Raw genomic sequence first — 16,790 nt, forward strand, 5'->3', positions numbered from 1 at the left:
CGTGAGCTCAAAGCCAATCTGATCAAAGAATATGCACAATTCTTTGTAAAATGGAGTGTCTGCATCCGTACATTCAGAAATGTATCAATACACAAGCCTTGTGGTACTTGTCTGCTTCTTACACATTGTTCTAAATATAAATTGTCCCACAAAAGTGACTTAAACATCTTAGCTTTATTTTCAAAAAGCTTGATAGAATCTGATAAAAAAACTGAAAGCACTATTACCAATTATACCATGACCCCCCCCAAAACGTGCATGCTGATTGGCCAGCGTGCACAATGTAAATCGAGTTATACTAATGGAAAAAGGTCCGGTCTCCCGGACTTTTTTCCATTAGTATAACTCTACTTTTAAAACACTGTCTCGCTATGTTAAATGGGTTTAACATAGCGAGACAGCTTTAAAATAAGCAACGGAGATCTCCGTTGCTTATTTTAAAGCTGTCTCGCTATGCTAAACCCATTTAACATAGCGAGACAGGTTTTAAAAAAAAAGCAACGGAGAAAGCAAGATCTCCATTGCTTTTTTTACTGTTTCGCTATGTTAAATGGGTTTGCTTATTTTAAAACTGTCTCGCTATGTTAAACCCATTTAACATAGCGAAAACAGTAAAAAAAAAAGCAACTGAGATCTTGCTTTCTCCGTTGCTTTTGCCCACAGCTCTGAGTACATCAGAACTGCCACGGATGCCAGACATCTGCGGAAGGGCAGTAAACAGGCATTATACTATGCCATTATTTAAGAAAAGTAATAGTTTCTTTTCTTAAATAATGTCATGGTATAATAGCAATAACCCACTTCTGGGTGTGGGTAATGCTGTATTTACCCATGGTTGGCTTTGTTTGGTCCCTCGGGCTTCGCCCTCGGGACCAAACCACACCAACCATGGGTAAATCCAGCATTACCCACACCCAGGCGTGGGTTATTGCTATATTAACAGCGTGCTCCAAAGGGGTTATCAGGTCTGGACAAAAAGGCACCAATATTCATAAAGTCCCCAGCTGAAGTACATGTCTCAGAGTCACATGCAATCTTAACAGGAACTGCATTCTTAAAAGTAGTGAATTGGATACCAAGTGGTAAAACATCACTCAAGGAAATATCTGAGCTGGATTCTACATCCGCCATGGCAATAGTCAATAGCTGTGTTGGGTACATACAGATGTAAAACTGAAGCTGTTGTTTATTGTACATTGTGTGAAGCATGTTGTTTATTTTATGTAGGTAAAACAGTGAGAGCATTTTCGATGAGAATTGTATAACATATTAATGCAATTAAAAATAAGGATTGTTTTAATGCTCTGGGTAAACATTGGACTGTTTGCAGTAACTTTAGAAAATGTTCTTTTTTTTTAGACAGTGGTTTAGATATTAGCATGGGTTCGGGCTTGAACAATCATCTTGAAATAAAGGAACTCAGGTGGCAGGTTAAATTCAGTGCTGAAAAACCACCTGGATTAAATGGGCATCTTAATTTTAAAAGTGTTGTAAAATATTGAATGCTAAATAGTTTGTATATATTTTGATAAATGGTTTATTTATTTTATGGATTATATAAGAAATGGATTTGTTGGTGCATCTGCTACAAGTGTGGAGTATACAAGTTTTTAGCTCAACTTCTGATGAAGCTGATTTTTAGATGAAAGTACTAAACTGAGGATTAAATCAATGTTTGGAGTATACAAGTTTTTAGCTCATCTTCTGATGAAGCTGATTTTTAGATGAAAGTACTAATCTGAGGATTAAATCAATGTTTGGATAATTTGCCATTTCAAGTAATTTTATTTATTTTTTTTTTTTTTAGCATTTTGAGTGCCAACATTTCAATAGGAAGTCGATTATATAGCAATACACAATTAGCAACTTTGTCCAAACAGTGATATGAAATGAGAGTTGATGAGAGGTGCAAAACCTAGGGAATGCTGCCTTCATTTTTAATTTATTTTTCCCTTAACACCAACATGTGGTGATGGATATTTACACATTTATGAGCAACATATCTCCTACTGAATATTTACCTTTATTGTTATGCAGACTAACTAAACCCACAGACAGAGTACATCTTCAAATGTTTTGTGTAGCCGAAAAAAGACAGGGACAGAGACATAATATTAATGTTTAACTTGCTTTATTAACACCACAGTGTGGCAGTATGAGTTGTTAATTTATAGTAAAAAATGTATCCCAGTGAATTGTCTCTTTATTGTCACGTTGACCCTTCAGCAGGCTAAATCATCAAACAATGTTCAGTATATTAGAAAACAAAGACAAGGACAGAGATATTATATACTACTTAAGCAACACTGAACATAATGTTGTAACACAATGTACAGTGTAACATGTATTTTTATTAATAAGACCTTCTGGTTCATATTTATATAGTTAAGTTGAAACATTCTACTATATCAGATAAACTGCCTTTATGGGAAGCAACGAAACATAAAAATATTTTATGCTTTTGTTTTCCTAATATTACAAATGCTAGGCACAAGTGTCAGGTTACTGCATGGTGTCACTATTGAAGGAGTTTGCTGGGTCAGGCACCTTGTTGCTAATCAGGTATGTCTCTGGATCCCTCATACCCCATGTGTGACACCCCGTCCACTCACTGATTATTACAGCGAGATGCACTATCAATGAATTCCAGAAAGTATCTATGCATCACAAATTTTTGGGTTACTTCAAGGCATTATTACATGGTTTAATGATTCAGTCGATATTCATGCTCTATTGACACAATGATGTAAAGAAACATATTTAAAGCAACTGCTTATATTGAAGCTTATTTATTGCAGAATATTTCACATTTTTCTTCATTCAAGTATGAGAGATTTTGTAGAACAATATGAGAAATATAAGAACTTGTTATCTTTCAAAAGGTTTTATGTTGATGCCTTGTCTAATAATTCTGTAAAAGCCATTTGGAATGGAATACTGTTGTAAGCCTAGAGACCAAAAGGTCACCATCACCCTAATAAACACTGGCCACAGCTGCAGATAGCTGGAGTATAAAAAACATTTTGGCTTTTTTGCAGAAGTGGAAAGCAAGGTAGTTGTTAATACCCATAACACTCATCTGTCTGTGATTTTGCCACATATTTTCGCTCAGTCTATCATAAACATTTTGATATTCTCGTAATGCAATTAGGATTACAATTGCCAATAGTGCCAGTGCTTAGAGTTTCATACTTTGTATGTTCACAAATACATGTTGATGCAAAGCGTGTACTATTAACATTTTTAATTGAATTAGAGTAATGAGATTTAGTGGTAAGTCCTTACCTCTATCTGAGGGTGCAATGATATAGCCAAGTATATTATTCCATGGAGATCTGTAGATTTACTAATTATTTTAGCTTCAGAGTCGCACAACAATCGAGAAAAATGCAAACTCTGCAGTCACCAAATGTAGTTTTGGTGAACTTAACGATCATTTTATGTTCAATTAAACTACTTTCGATGACCTGATGTTGCTCCCAAATAAACAATCAATTAAAAAAACATGACGTCATAAAAAAATCTAATGAAATAGTTTTAAAGCAGACTTTCAGACCAATTCCTGATTTATAAATCTTGGTTTTAAAGTGCCAAATTCTAAAATATACATTGCTTCTTTTTGTTTTAAAAGGTTCAAAAGTCTTCTTTTTCTCTAATTACACAATACTTGTTCCAAAATTGTTTATTCTGAACCAAAAACATTCTTATGTGCTCAGTAAACTGGATTCTCCCTTTCACCCAGACAAATATTATTTAGATGTTCCTATATCCGGATGTTAAAATTTTTAGTAGTGTCACCAATATAATATAAATTACAGTCATATCATATGGCATAAACAGATGTTTGTTATAACATTGAATCCCACAATATTGACATTCATAACAATGATCCCAAATAAGAGAAACAACACAATAATTAAATGCTACAAATGCAAATGTCAAAATATCTCCAACACATGTTTTAGTGGGGGGGGGGCTCCTTGCACCCCACACACCCCTGTTATTATATACACCAACTTTGAGATCACACTACAACTCCGATTCCCACCTGTACCATAAACTTGGACAAACAACTATTTGCACTGTGCAATATTTTGACTTTCACTTTTGTGGCCCTTCAAAATTGTTCCATTCCACTCATTTTGGATTGATGTTATGCACATCAATGTTGTTGTAATTTGACTTTCTAAAATACATTTAGCATAAACTCTCCTTTTGAATGGCGAATGTCTCCTGTATATCAAACTGAACATTTTTAATTTTATTAAGTTTGTTTGTGTCTTTCGGCTTTTCCCGGTTAGTGGTCGCCACAGTCCGGTAATGACTGGCAGTATATTTTTACGTACCGGCTTGCTAGGCCTGATGCACAACCTTCAACGAAGGTACATCCATTCACTCATGTCTCCACGCAGAAGACGCTCTAGCTGAGAATCGAACCGGACAGCATCTTACTGTGAGGTGACAACGCTACCGCAACACCACCACCGCGGGATTTTAATTTTATTAAGTACTATAACAAATTTACATGCATTGCATTTACTAAAAGGGACCACACCATAGTTACTAATGATACCTGCCATCATATTAGATGGTGGTCTTTTATAATGACTATGTATTAAATAGTCAGCTAAATTCATACGGAAAAGGAAACATTAGGTTTGTTTTAATAATCTGTGACAAAGCTAAATTTGCCTTAAGAACATGTTAATATTTATAAGTTAGTTTAACTACTTCATTCCTTAAGACATATATTCTTTAATAAAATAATTGTCTTCCAATTCAGATTTTCTAAACTAAACTAAACTAAACTATCATTATTTTTATAGCAATTATCAGTGGTCAGAAATTGTTTTGTAACAATATGTATTTCCATTCAGCATTATAACTATTTTTATCATATCTATGTTTAGAAAAACAGTCCATAATTAAAATGGCTAATTTTTGAAAAATCCAGCCAACATTTTGCCATACAGTTATGAACTTACTGTGTACAGGGTAGAAACTAGTACCATATTAAAAAATTCATTGGAAGTATTTCTTTTCTAAATAATTTGTTTACTAAACCACCCTTATACTTGATCATGCTTAAATCTAAATCCTCAATAGTATCATCCAAATATTTATAAGTTAATTTTAAACTAAAAATAATTCTTGCGAAAGTCAGACAAAATGCATCAACAGGGTGAGATGAAAATCAAGTCATCAATAAATCTAAAATTATATATAATATGCTCCTTAAAAATTCAGTTTGTACATAACCATCCCTGGGATATGTTAAAAATCATGTAGGTGCTACACTAAACCTACACAATATAAGTGTGTTAGTGTGATAAGCAACAACACTAATCAAATATGTATTCCTCTCTCTCCAAAAAAAAAAAAAAAGAAAAAAAAAAGAAAGGGTGCCTGTCCTACAAAAAAATTAAAAAAATGTCCCATACATCCATACATCCATACATAGCTCTCCTCTTTGTCTATGTTGATTTGGTCCAATAGGCTGTATAACATTATTCCGCTGTTTTAATCCATCACTGGTATGGTGATTCTGTAAAGTCATGAAAGTGTGTGTATTTATACTGTGAAGAAGTGGATAGCTATGATGCTCTCCCATGACCCTCCTGCAAATTCCTGTATTCTTTCACCTGTGTCCTACCCTCTGCTTGCCAACCATGTTTCACCACTGTCCTATTGACCCATTTTTCACATGTTTAATCTGGTCAAAAATAAATTCACACACAGCACACTTGGTCAGAAATGAGCCATGGAAAAGCCTTCACTTTATATCCTTGGCATTTGCGAGGAGTTTGGCATAGCACAGCAATGCTGAATGACAGTGATTGCTGTTTAACTTCTTATTGAAAAGATAAAAATGCCCATTGAATCCCCAGTGGTATGGTTACATTCAAGCAAATGTTCTTAAATCCACAGCGCTATGGGAATACAGTGTAAAAGCAGACTAAAGGCAGTACCGTGGAACAGTCAATGTAACAGTTCTAAGGCTGATGGATGTACTAAAGTAGGAGATAATTACCCTGTTTATAGCCTGATGTTTTTGCATTGCATCATGGGTTTGATTGCAGCTGTAGGTCAATTTATTAATTCATGAAATTTCATATGCCTATCATATATTTAACTGCAAATGTCTATATTTCTGTAAAACATTTCCTTATCATACTATTTGAATAGTGCAACAAGACATCATTTTAAAAACACTGCAGTCCCAACAGGAAGACTTATTAAGAAAGCCTTATCCTGCTAATGTTTTCATGTTTGTTGCTCTCTCCTACCACTTATTTGTCCCTATAGAAAGAATTTTATTGTACAGAGCATGACAGATTAATGTTGACTTAATAAGGAAGTAACACAACATACAGATGTTCCTACTTGTCCACAAAACATATTGTTGCTATTCCTCTCTACATCTGTCGCTATCTCTCTCTCTTTCTCTGTTCACCCCTCCTGCTTCAGTAAGTTGTCACTGTCCTTCAATTGTGTTATTTAAATGTTGTGAAGTAATAATTCCTTTGTGACAGGATGAGCTAATACTCATGTATAGATAGGCTTTAACTAATTTTAAGAGTTCTAATCCAGCCATTAGTTAAGTGTTACTGACTGTTTTTAGTACACTATTTTATGTGCACCTGTTGGCTATGTATTACTTTGAGCCACTATTATCACACTTCATCATAACCTACTTTGCCCCTGCCTCCATCTCACCCTGTCAATGTATCATTACTCTTTCACCTCTGCATTTGTACAATGTCTGGCACCAAGCAACAAATGCAACTAGGGCTAAGTGAAACTACACAGCTTATGGCAATATCTTGGGAGCTGATTGCCTTGGGCCGCATTACTCTGTCACACTTTGCACCACTGTACTAAGCTATGTTTAGTCAGTTTAATGTACTCCTCAACAAGCTGAAGAGTTGGAAGTACAGATTACAGCATTCAATAGGGTAATGAAGATGCATACATTCATTTACGTTTGCTGAGTTGGGGTTTCAAATGTTAACTGTCAGAAGTATGCCTTCCTACATTGTGTGCTTAGATAATACTCATGTACAATTGTTCTTCTTGGCATGCTGTAAACGTTCAAATACAGATAGATAAAAAATATTTCAGGATGTGTTGTCTGACTCTTGTGGATGTAAATGTTGGCTACACCTTTACTTAACACATCTTTATCCTGCTGCTATATTAATGTGCCTGCAATCAATTTTGAAGCCTGTATTGTACAGATCTATGTACAAAAGTTGGCACAGAGCAACAGAGACTGTTAATTCCACTCTAAGTTCAAAACTTCAAGATATTATTATGCATGCACTAACACTTTTCAACAGCGCAATTCAGCTTGGTAGTGCTGCACTCAAAGAGTGAAAAAAAATTTAAATTCTTTTTTTATGATATACATTGTTTATTGTCAGCAGGCATTCTTGATTTTAGAATGATGTTGATTCAACTAATTCAGTTGTTTAACATATGTCTACTGTATTGTGTTTACAATTGCAGCTGTGTTACAACTTTGGTGAACCTATTCTCACATAATACATCCCTGTTATTCTGCAGTGCACTGTTGTATGTATGACTTGTATGTTTGTTCTGGCAATGCACATAGTGCAAGTATGAGACAATACAAGGGTGCAATGATCCTGACATGAATTCCCAGGAAAGTTTGATTTATAATCCAGTGGTGTACAACAGTGAAAATCTATGTCATCAACATATCAATGTTCCCTACAGTAACATAATGTACATGAAGGATATTATCTAAATTTTAGTAGAGAAGTATGTCATTATGTGTGACAATCATAGTGATGTTGCATTGTCCTGTGCACACATATGCATTTGTTGCACCATCCGTTCCAAACAGTGGATTTTAAAAAAGGTCAGATGTTCTATTTCACATTACTAACATCAGACTTCTCCAGTGGTGTTTGCAAATAACACAGTGCTCTTTAGATTGTGTACCTAGATAGATAGAAGGTTTGATACACAACATGGGAAACGTGTGTGAGACTTTGTGCAACACTTGGTGCTGTTTCCACTTCCTATTAACAGAATACATTTAATGTTCACACAGCTCCATTATCCCACTTTTGGATGAAACATCCTCTATGAAACACACTGATGAGGTCATCCTGACAAAATGCACTCTCTACCCTTAAGGTGCAGTCTGCTCCAGTGGTGCTTGCAACTAGTACAGTGGTGTCTATATTGTGTAACTAGATAGGTAGTTGGTTCATTGCCCAGTATGGAGAACTTGTATGCATGTGTGTGAGCTGGAGTGCTTACATGTAGGTGAGCATGTGCTCAACTTCTACTCTGGATAAATGTTTTAAATTGCTACCTGATGCCACCGTCCCTTACTCCCACCTTTCACATCCACAATTTCTTTGCAACAAAAGGGTGTAGCTAGACACACTGTTTGTATTCCTCTGAGTACAATTTTCTATACAATAATTAAAGAAAACATGACTTTTTTAGGCTTTAATATGTCCACAGATGTCTAAATTAATGCTTCCAATTACAGTCCAGCTTCAAAGATTGAAAAAAAAACATCCATTTAATGTTTTTAGAGGGGAGGTGATGCAAACATTTATTAAGTAGGAGATGGAACATTTCCATTTTTCAATTGACAGATGTTTTGTGAGGCAGCAATAAAACCACACAATTACAAAATGATATTGTCTGCGTACACCCCTGGTGCAACACACTGATGAGGTAATTATTTTGCAAGTCAACTGTTGCAATTTAAATGTCATACTTGTGGTGTTTACATGTCTTATACTATTCTCTAGAATGTGTAAATAGATAGGTAGGAGGTACAAATATAGCAGTGCCTAACTTCTACAAATATGACTGCAAATGAATTCAGGATTGTTTTACACACATTTTCAGTGGCAACTTTTACAACTCCAGATGGCTGTACCAGACTCATCTCCTTGGCAGTACACTGCTGATGTCATCCCTTCATATATGCTGTATGTCTCACTTGTACTTTCCTGTGGTGCTGGTTGCTGATAATGTGCAGTATAGATGGTGTAAGTGAATACGTAGGTGGCTTGAGTCCATCACTGCTTAGATAGTGTGACTGTGATTACTGCCATATACCAGTGACCACCTCACAACTAGACTGTGATTACTGCCATATACCATTGACCACCTCACAACTACCTCTATGTATATGTCTACTTCATCTTCTTTCTTCTGTTCCCATTAGGGGTCACCACACCAGATTATCTGTTTCCATTTCTTCCTGTCCTCTGCTTCTTGCTCTGTCACACCAACCACCTGCATGTCTTCTCTCACCACATCCATAAACCTTATCTTAGGCCTTTTTCTCTTCCTGTTACCTGGTAGCTTCATCCTTAGCATCTTTTTCCCAATATACTCATCGTCCCTCCTCAGCACATGTCCAAATTAATGTAATATTGCCTCTCTGTCTTTGTCTCCAAACCTTCCAACCTGGGCTGAACCTCTAATATACTTATTCCTAATCCTGTCTACCCTCGTCACACCCAATGCAAATCTTAACATCTTTAACTCTGCCACATCCAGCTCTAACTCCTGCCTTTTTTTCAATGCCACTGTCTCCAACCCATATAACATAGCTGGTCTCACTACCTTCTTGTAGACCTTCCCTTTCACTCTTACTGGTACTTGTCTGTCACAAATCCCTCCTGACACTCTTCTCCACCCACTCCATCCTGCCTGTACACTCTTCTTCACCTCTCTTCCACACTCACCATTACTCTGAAGTGTTGATCCCAAGTATTTAAACTCATCCACGTTAGCCACCTCTACTCCCTGCATCCTCGCCATTCCTCTATCCTCCCTCTTATTCACACACATATATTCTATCTTAGTCCTGCTGACCTTCATTCCTCTTCTCTCTAGAGCATATTTCTATCTCTCCACGGTCTCCTCCACCTGTTCCCTACTCTCACTACAGATCACAATGTCATCTGCAAACAAGGACTCCTGTCTGATCTTGTCTGTCAACCTGTCCATCACCATTGCAAATAAGAAACGGCTCAGAGGTGATCCTTGATGTAATCCCACCTCCACCTTAAATGCATCCGTCACACCCACCACAGACCTCACCACTGTCACACTACCCTCGTACATATCCTGTACCACTCTTATATACTTCTCTGATACTTCTGACTTCCTCATACAATACCACAACTCTCTCTAGGCACCCTGTCATATGCTTTCTCTAAGTCTACAAAAATACAATGCAACTCCTTTTGACCTTCTCTCTACTTCTCCATCAACACTAGCAGAGCAAACATCGCATCTGTAGTGCTCTTTCCTGGCATGAAACCATACTGCTGATCACTAATCCTCACGTCCCTTCTTAACCTAGCTTCCACTACTCTTTCCCATATCTTCATGCTGTGACTGATCAATTTAATCCTTCTGTAGTTACTACAGCTCTGCACATCTCCCTTATTCTTAAAAATCGGTACCAAAACACCTTTTCTCCATTCCTCAAGCATCCTGTCACTTTCCAAGATTTCATTAAACAATCTGGTTAGAAACTCCACTGCCATTTCACCTAAACACCTCCATGCTTCCACAGGTATTTCATCTGGACCAACAGCCTTTCCATTCTTCATCCTGTTCATAGCTATCCTTACTTCCGCCTTGCCAATCCATTGCACTTTATGATTCACTATCCCCGCATCATCCAACTGTCTCTCCCTCTCATTCTCTTCATTCATCAACCCCTCAAAGTACTCTTTACATCTCCTCAACACCCTCTCCTCGCTTGTGAGTATGTTTCCCTCATTATCCTTTATCACCTTTACCTGCTGCACATCTTTCCTAGCTTGGTCCCTCTGTTTAGCCAATTGGTACAGGTCCTTTTCTCCCTCCTTAGTGTCCAACCTTTCATACAACTCTTCATATGGCTTATCCTTATTCTTCACCACCTCTCTCTTTGCCATGCACCTCATCTCCTTATACTCCTGTTTACTTTCTTCATCTCTCTGACAATCCCACTTCTTCTTTGCTAACCTCTTTTTCTGAATACTCTCCTGTACTTCCTCATTCCACCACCATGTCTCCTTGTCATCCTTCCTCTGTCCAGATGTCATACCAAGCACCTTTCTAGCTGTCTCCCTTACTAGCTCTGCTGTAGTTACCCAGCTATTTGGTAACTCTTCACTGCCACCCAGTGCCTGTCTTAACTCTTCCCTGAACTCCACCTCACAATTACCCTTTTTCAATTTCCACCATTTGATCCTTGGTGCTGCCCTTACACTCCTTCTCCTCTTCTTGATCACCAACATTATCCTACAAACCACCATCCTATGCTGCCTACCTACACTTTCCCCAGTCACCACTCAATAGGCCCTGACAGAATTCCAGAGTGCCTATTAAATAGCTTGAAACATGACTTGGAAGACCCACTTGGATCTTTATTTAAATACAGCCTCAAAACAGGCTTTGTCCCAGTAAAGTGGAGGACAGCAACAATCATCCCTCTACATAAGGGGGAACCATCAACAGAGCTCAGGAAAGTACTGTCCCATAACCCTGACTAGCATCATGTGCAAGGCTATGGAAAGGATAACCATGGATCTGATTAACAATGACATAAGAAATTTCCAGACTCTATATCCAGCCCAGTTCGGCTTTCTCAAGGGCAGGTCTTGTCTGCTCAATCTGGTTGTCTTCTTTGAGAAGGTCACCAAGGCCACTGATGAGGATAAGACAGTGCATATTGGCTACTGTGACCTGGCCAAGGCATCTGACATGATACCCACTCAGGGATTACAGATAAACTCACCAAATTGGGCATAAACCTCTACGTCACCAAATGGATAGACAAATGGCTAATAGGACATGTTGTTAGAGTGGTTAAATCCACATCTAGAAAGAGGCCAGTGACCAGTGTAGTACCACAGGGCACAGTGCTGGGCCACCTCCTGTTTGGGATATACTTCTCAGATGTAAAAGTAAATATAGATGGCCTTTGGCTGATCAAGTTTGCTGATAACTGCATGATGGGGGGCAATCATTGACTCCCCAAATTATGTTGATATCCGACAGAATGATCTGACACAGGATAATGATTAATGTCAGAACTATGGCCTCAAACTAAATGCAAAGAAGTGCAAAATAATACCCTTTGGGAAATCAAATACCACTGCAAATTACAACATTGATAGCACCCCCAAGAGTGGATCTAGTGGTGAGAGATCTGAGTACTCCAATAAATAGCAACCTGAACTTTGACCACCATGTGTCCATAGTCGTGACGAAATCCTTCTGCGTGGCTCAGACTATAAGTAAGTGCACAGCATCCAGATCTAAGGATGTCACAGTACCACTGTCCTTGGCCCTCATCATACCAATAATCAAGTACAGTGCACCCTCTGACATGTACCTCGCCAGGCAGTTGGAACATTTGGAGTGCCATCAGAGGTTTTCCATTAAAAAGTGCAGGGTATAACCAACATGTCATATGTGGATCGATTAAAAGCCCTATTGCTGTATGCAGTTTCCTACTGATTACTACTGAGGGGTGATCTGTGCCTGACATATAAGGTAGTCTCTGATCCAGCCCTGATGGAAATGTTGCATATTTGCAAAACTAACTGCATGAGAGTTACCCACTCCTAAGATTTATACCTAATTTCTGATATGAATAGATCATGCTGGTCTTTACTAACATGAGTGACCATTGCTCTACACCAATATTCAACTCTTCCCTGGTTAGATCCGCCCACAGACTAATCATCTTGGAAATCCACACCCCCCCCCCTGTTGCAAAGGTAACCAGCATAAAAAACTTCTCCAAAGCTAATTTTTGGCTCCTAAAAACAGAGGTGACTAACTTCACGGTACCCTAAGCAAATGGTGAATAGTTCCATGACCGTCGAATCATATACCACTGCACTGTGCAAACACGTACACAAATGCATGGATCTCGCCATACCATATAGAACCAAGACACTCTCCTTCAAAAAATGGAAGCCTATCTGGTGGTCCCCTGCCATAAACAAACTCTACAACAGAAGGAGGAAACTGATGTGGAATAAGGTGAAGTCCCAAAATTGGAAAAACTCCCTCATCAGCCTCAACAAAAAGTTGAAATCCCTCATCAAATCTTCTAAATCTAGCTATGAAAACAGGATTGCAGCCGATAGTAAAGACAACCACAAGGCCTTCTATAGTTATGTAGGGAATCTCCACGGCAATACCCAGATTTGCTCTGAGCTACTGCACAATGGTACCCCCTATACCAAGCCAAAAGATGTGGCCAATATACTGGCCGACAGATTCACTGCCAACTTTACCCCCCCCCCCCACAAGGGACCAATCACAGTACCAGCAGATTGTCAGACATGCAGTATTACTGCTGCACAGGTTAAAACAACACTGTCCAAGGCCAAGAATACAGCTTCTATGGGACCTGACAATATCCTTGGCTGTGCTCTATATGAACTACAGAGTGAACTAGCACCTCACCTGTGCACCCTCTTCAATCACAGCCTCATCTCAGGCTTTTTCCCTACTGAATGGTGCACTGCTACAGTCATCCCTCTTCACAAAGGAGGAGTGACTACAGACCCTGGGAACTATCGCCCCATTAGCCTGATGAGTCTGATATGCAAAGCTATGGAACACATTATCATGGACCTAATAAACAAGGATACAGGGAATCTCCAAACTCTGGATCCCACACAGTTTGGTTTTGTGAAGGGTAGATCATGCCTGCTCAACTTGGTCGACTTCTTTGAGTCAGTCACCAGAGCTGTGGATGAAGCCAAGGTGATTTATACAGTCTACCTTGATTTGGCCCAGGCCTTTGATACCATTCCCCACTCAGGAGTCATAGAAAAACTAACTAATCTAGGTATCAACCCCTATATCACTAGGTGGTCTGCAAACTGGCTCACAGATAGAACACATAGTGTGAAAGTTGCTGACTCCAAGTCAGACTGCCACCTAGTCACAAGTGGAGTCCCACAGGGTTCAGTCCTGGGTCCCCTCCTTATTGCTATCTACTTCTCTGAAGGGACTCTGGCTGACAAAGTTCACAGATGATTGCAAGTTATGAGCTATTATTAACTCCCCAAGTGATGTCGACATCCTACAGAATGGCCTCACTGAGACCAACAACTGATGTCAGAACCATGGCCTTAAGCTCAATGCCAAAAATGTGTTATCATCCCCTTTGGGAAAAACCTGGTTCCATTAATTGCCACATCGATGGTAAGCCACTGAACAGAGAAGGCATTTTAAGAGATCTGGGAACACAGGTTGACAGCAACCTCACTTTTGACCACCACATTGCCACTGTGGTCAGAAAGTCCTTCTATGTGACACATCTCATTACTAAGGGGTTTACATCCAGGAAGAAAGAGGTCATTGTCTCCCTCTACTCTTCCCTTATTAGGCCAATCATCAAGTACAATGCCCCATTTGGCATGTACCTCACTATACACACCTGCAGCAACTGGAGAGGGCACAAAATTACCTCACAAAGAGGATCCTAGGCCTTAAACACTTGTCCTATATGGACAGACTCAAAAAACTCCAACTATTCTCTATCTCATGTCGCCTACTTAGAGGCGATCTCTGCTTGACTTACAAAGCCATGTCTGACCCAGCTCTGTTAGAAATGCTACATCTAAAGAAATCCCAAGTCCTGCACACCACACACTCCAGAGACCTCAACCTCATTACCACAATCAACAGAATGTGCTGGAGGGACAGGTTCATAACCCAGAGACTGTCCATGCTATGGAATAGACTTCCCATACATGTCAAACAGAGCACCTCACTGGCCCTCTTCAAGAGAAATCTTGATGAGTGGATGGGAAATAGATAATTCACCCCGGGGATCACTCAAGTGGCTCTACTCGACAGAGACACTGGGAACTAAGGTTGGGTGGCACGATGCCAGGGTAATCTGATGGGCTAGTCTTGTAAAGGCTCCAGGGCCATTAGCCTAGTACACACCTATGAACCTATGAGAGACAGATATGTGTCCCAGAGATTAACCCTCCTCTGGAAAATAAATAAATAAATAAATAAATAAATAAATAAAATATCTTTGAAATCTTCCTATTTTTGCAGGATTACCATGACTACCTCTGAATGTTCAGACATTAAAATAAGTGTAAAATTGTTTTGTAAAGATAGGACTCCCCTTGCCATTTCACAGTCAGTGTATATAAACAGTGAAGAGTTTAGTGAGAGTCATTGTCTTTACCTTTCTGACAAATTGTTTGTATATCAGTGGCTATATTTCCTGGACTTGCAGGACAATTATGTTTGTAACACTAGTCAGATACAACTGCTTTGCTGCATTTTGATTTTAAATGGTGATATCTTATCATCCTAACCAGACTGAAAGACGCAACTACAGTAAGATGCTTTGACAAAATAAACCACAGGGGATGTATTTTGTGAGTATACATGATTTATCGGGGGCTTCCTTTTGGGAAGTGTGAAACCTCATGATGTAAGTCAAAATACTTTGAAATCTGGTGTAATTTGACTCCAATTACAGCAAATTTCAAAACTTGCTGTTGCAGTTTTGAAGTATTTTTGCATTTCCTGACATGGTGGCTGTGCTCTCCACTGAGGCCAGAGAAGGGAAAATACTCCATGGTGCTGTGATCTCACAACTGGTATATGTAATCCCTGTGTTCAGACTGAAACATTTACAGTGTTTTATGCAATGCAATTACATTCTTTGAACTTTTGATGGGACCCTGACTTGTGTGAGTTTGGCAAACCCTACTGAATTTATTAAATTCTCAGTAGCATTCCCTCAAAAGTGTTTGCAGACAAATTATAAATGGCTAAATTGCATTCAAGTGTAAATAATATGCTGTCATTTTCAGAGAACATACTTGTGCATCTTTTGTATTTGTTTAATGCCAGTATTATCTGGCTAATAATCCAATACTACAGAATTGCCTTAACATGTTGGATCTCTTTGGCTAGTGTTTAGCATTACAATAGCTCATTAGTTTTGTTTGTTTTTGATCCTTCAGCTAGTACTTTTAACAGTTTCTGTGCATCTTTAACATTTCTCTTAATTACTGCATCTCACAAAATGTGCCCGTGCAGATAAATAATGCTGAGTTTCTAAGTCTATTAATATGCTTTTGGTAGCTTGCCTTTATTTTCTTACAGACAAGTCTTACTATGGCTTTGCGTAAGTACTGTTTTCTGACAGTATAATAAAGCTTTATTTGTATAATATGGGTGCAATTCATAATAACAAACATTCAATAGAGTGAACATTCTTTTTTACTTTGCCATTTTAAGACACTGAAGTCTCATAATAGCAATTAGTCGGGGAGTGGGAGGAGCTGGTAGGCTTACTGCTCTGCACAAAACAGTGGGCCGGATTCATGAATGGCTAATATGTGTGTTGTTATTGTGTATTCAAGGAGTTCAATTCACTAATCTGCCAGGTTGTCTGTAATGCCCAAGGGATCATCCTCAATGTGTGTGCAGGTAACCCAGGCAGTTGCCATCACACACAGACTATGGCACACCATGCAGCTTTACACAAGGTTAGCTAGGAGTGATGTTCCACAAGGCCATCTACTGGGCGATGCAGGTTATGTACTGAAGCCTTGGCTTATGACACCCATCAGACATGCACACACATCCACAGAAGAGGATACAGTGATGTTCATGCTCAAGCTAGAAACATCACAGAGTGTGGATTTGGCATGCTGAAGTCATGGTCCTGCTGTCTAGATACATTACTGGGTGCCCTGCAAGTACAACCCAGGCGCCTGTGCAGAAAT

The sequence above is a fragment of the Protopterus annectens genome, chromosome 7.part0, assembly GCF_019279795.1.
Source record: "Protopterus annectens isolate FY-2018-M chromosome 7.part0, PAN1.0, whole genome shotgun sequence".
In the NCBI taxonomy this organism is placed as follows: Eukaryota; Metazoa; Chordata; order Ceratodontiformes; family Protopteridae; genus Protopterus; species Protopterus annectens.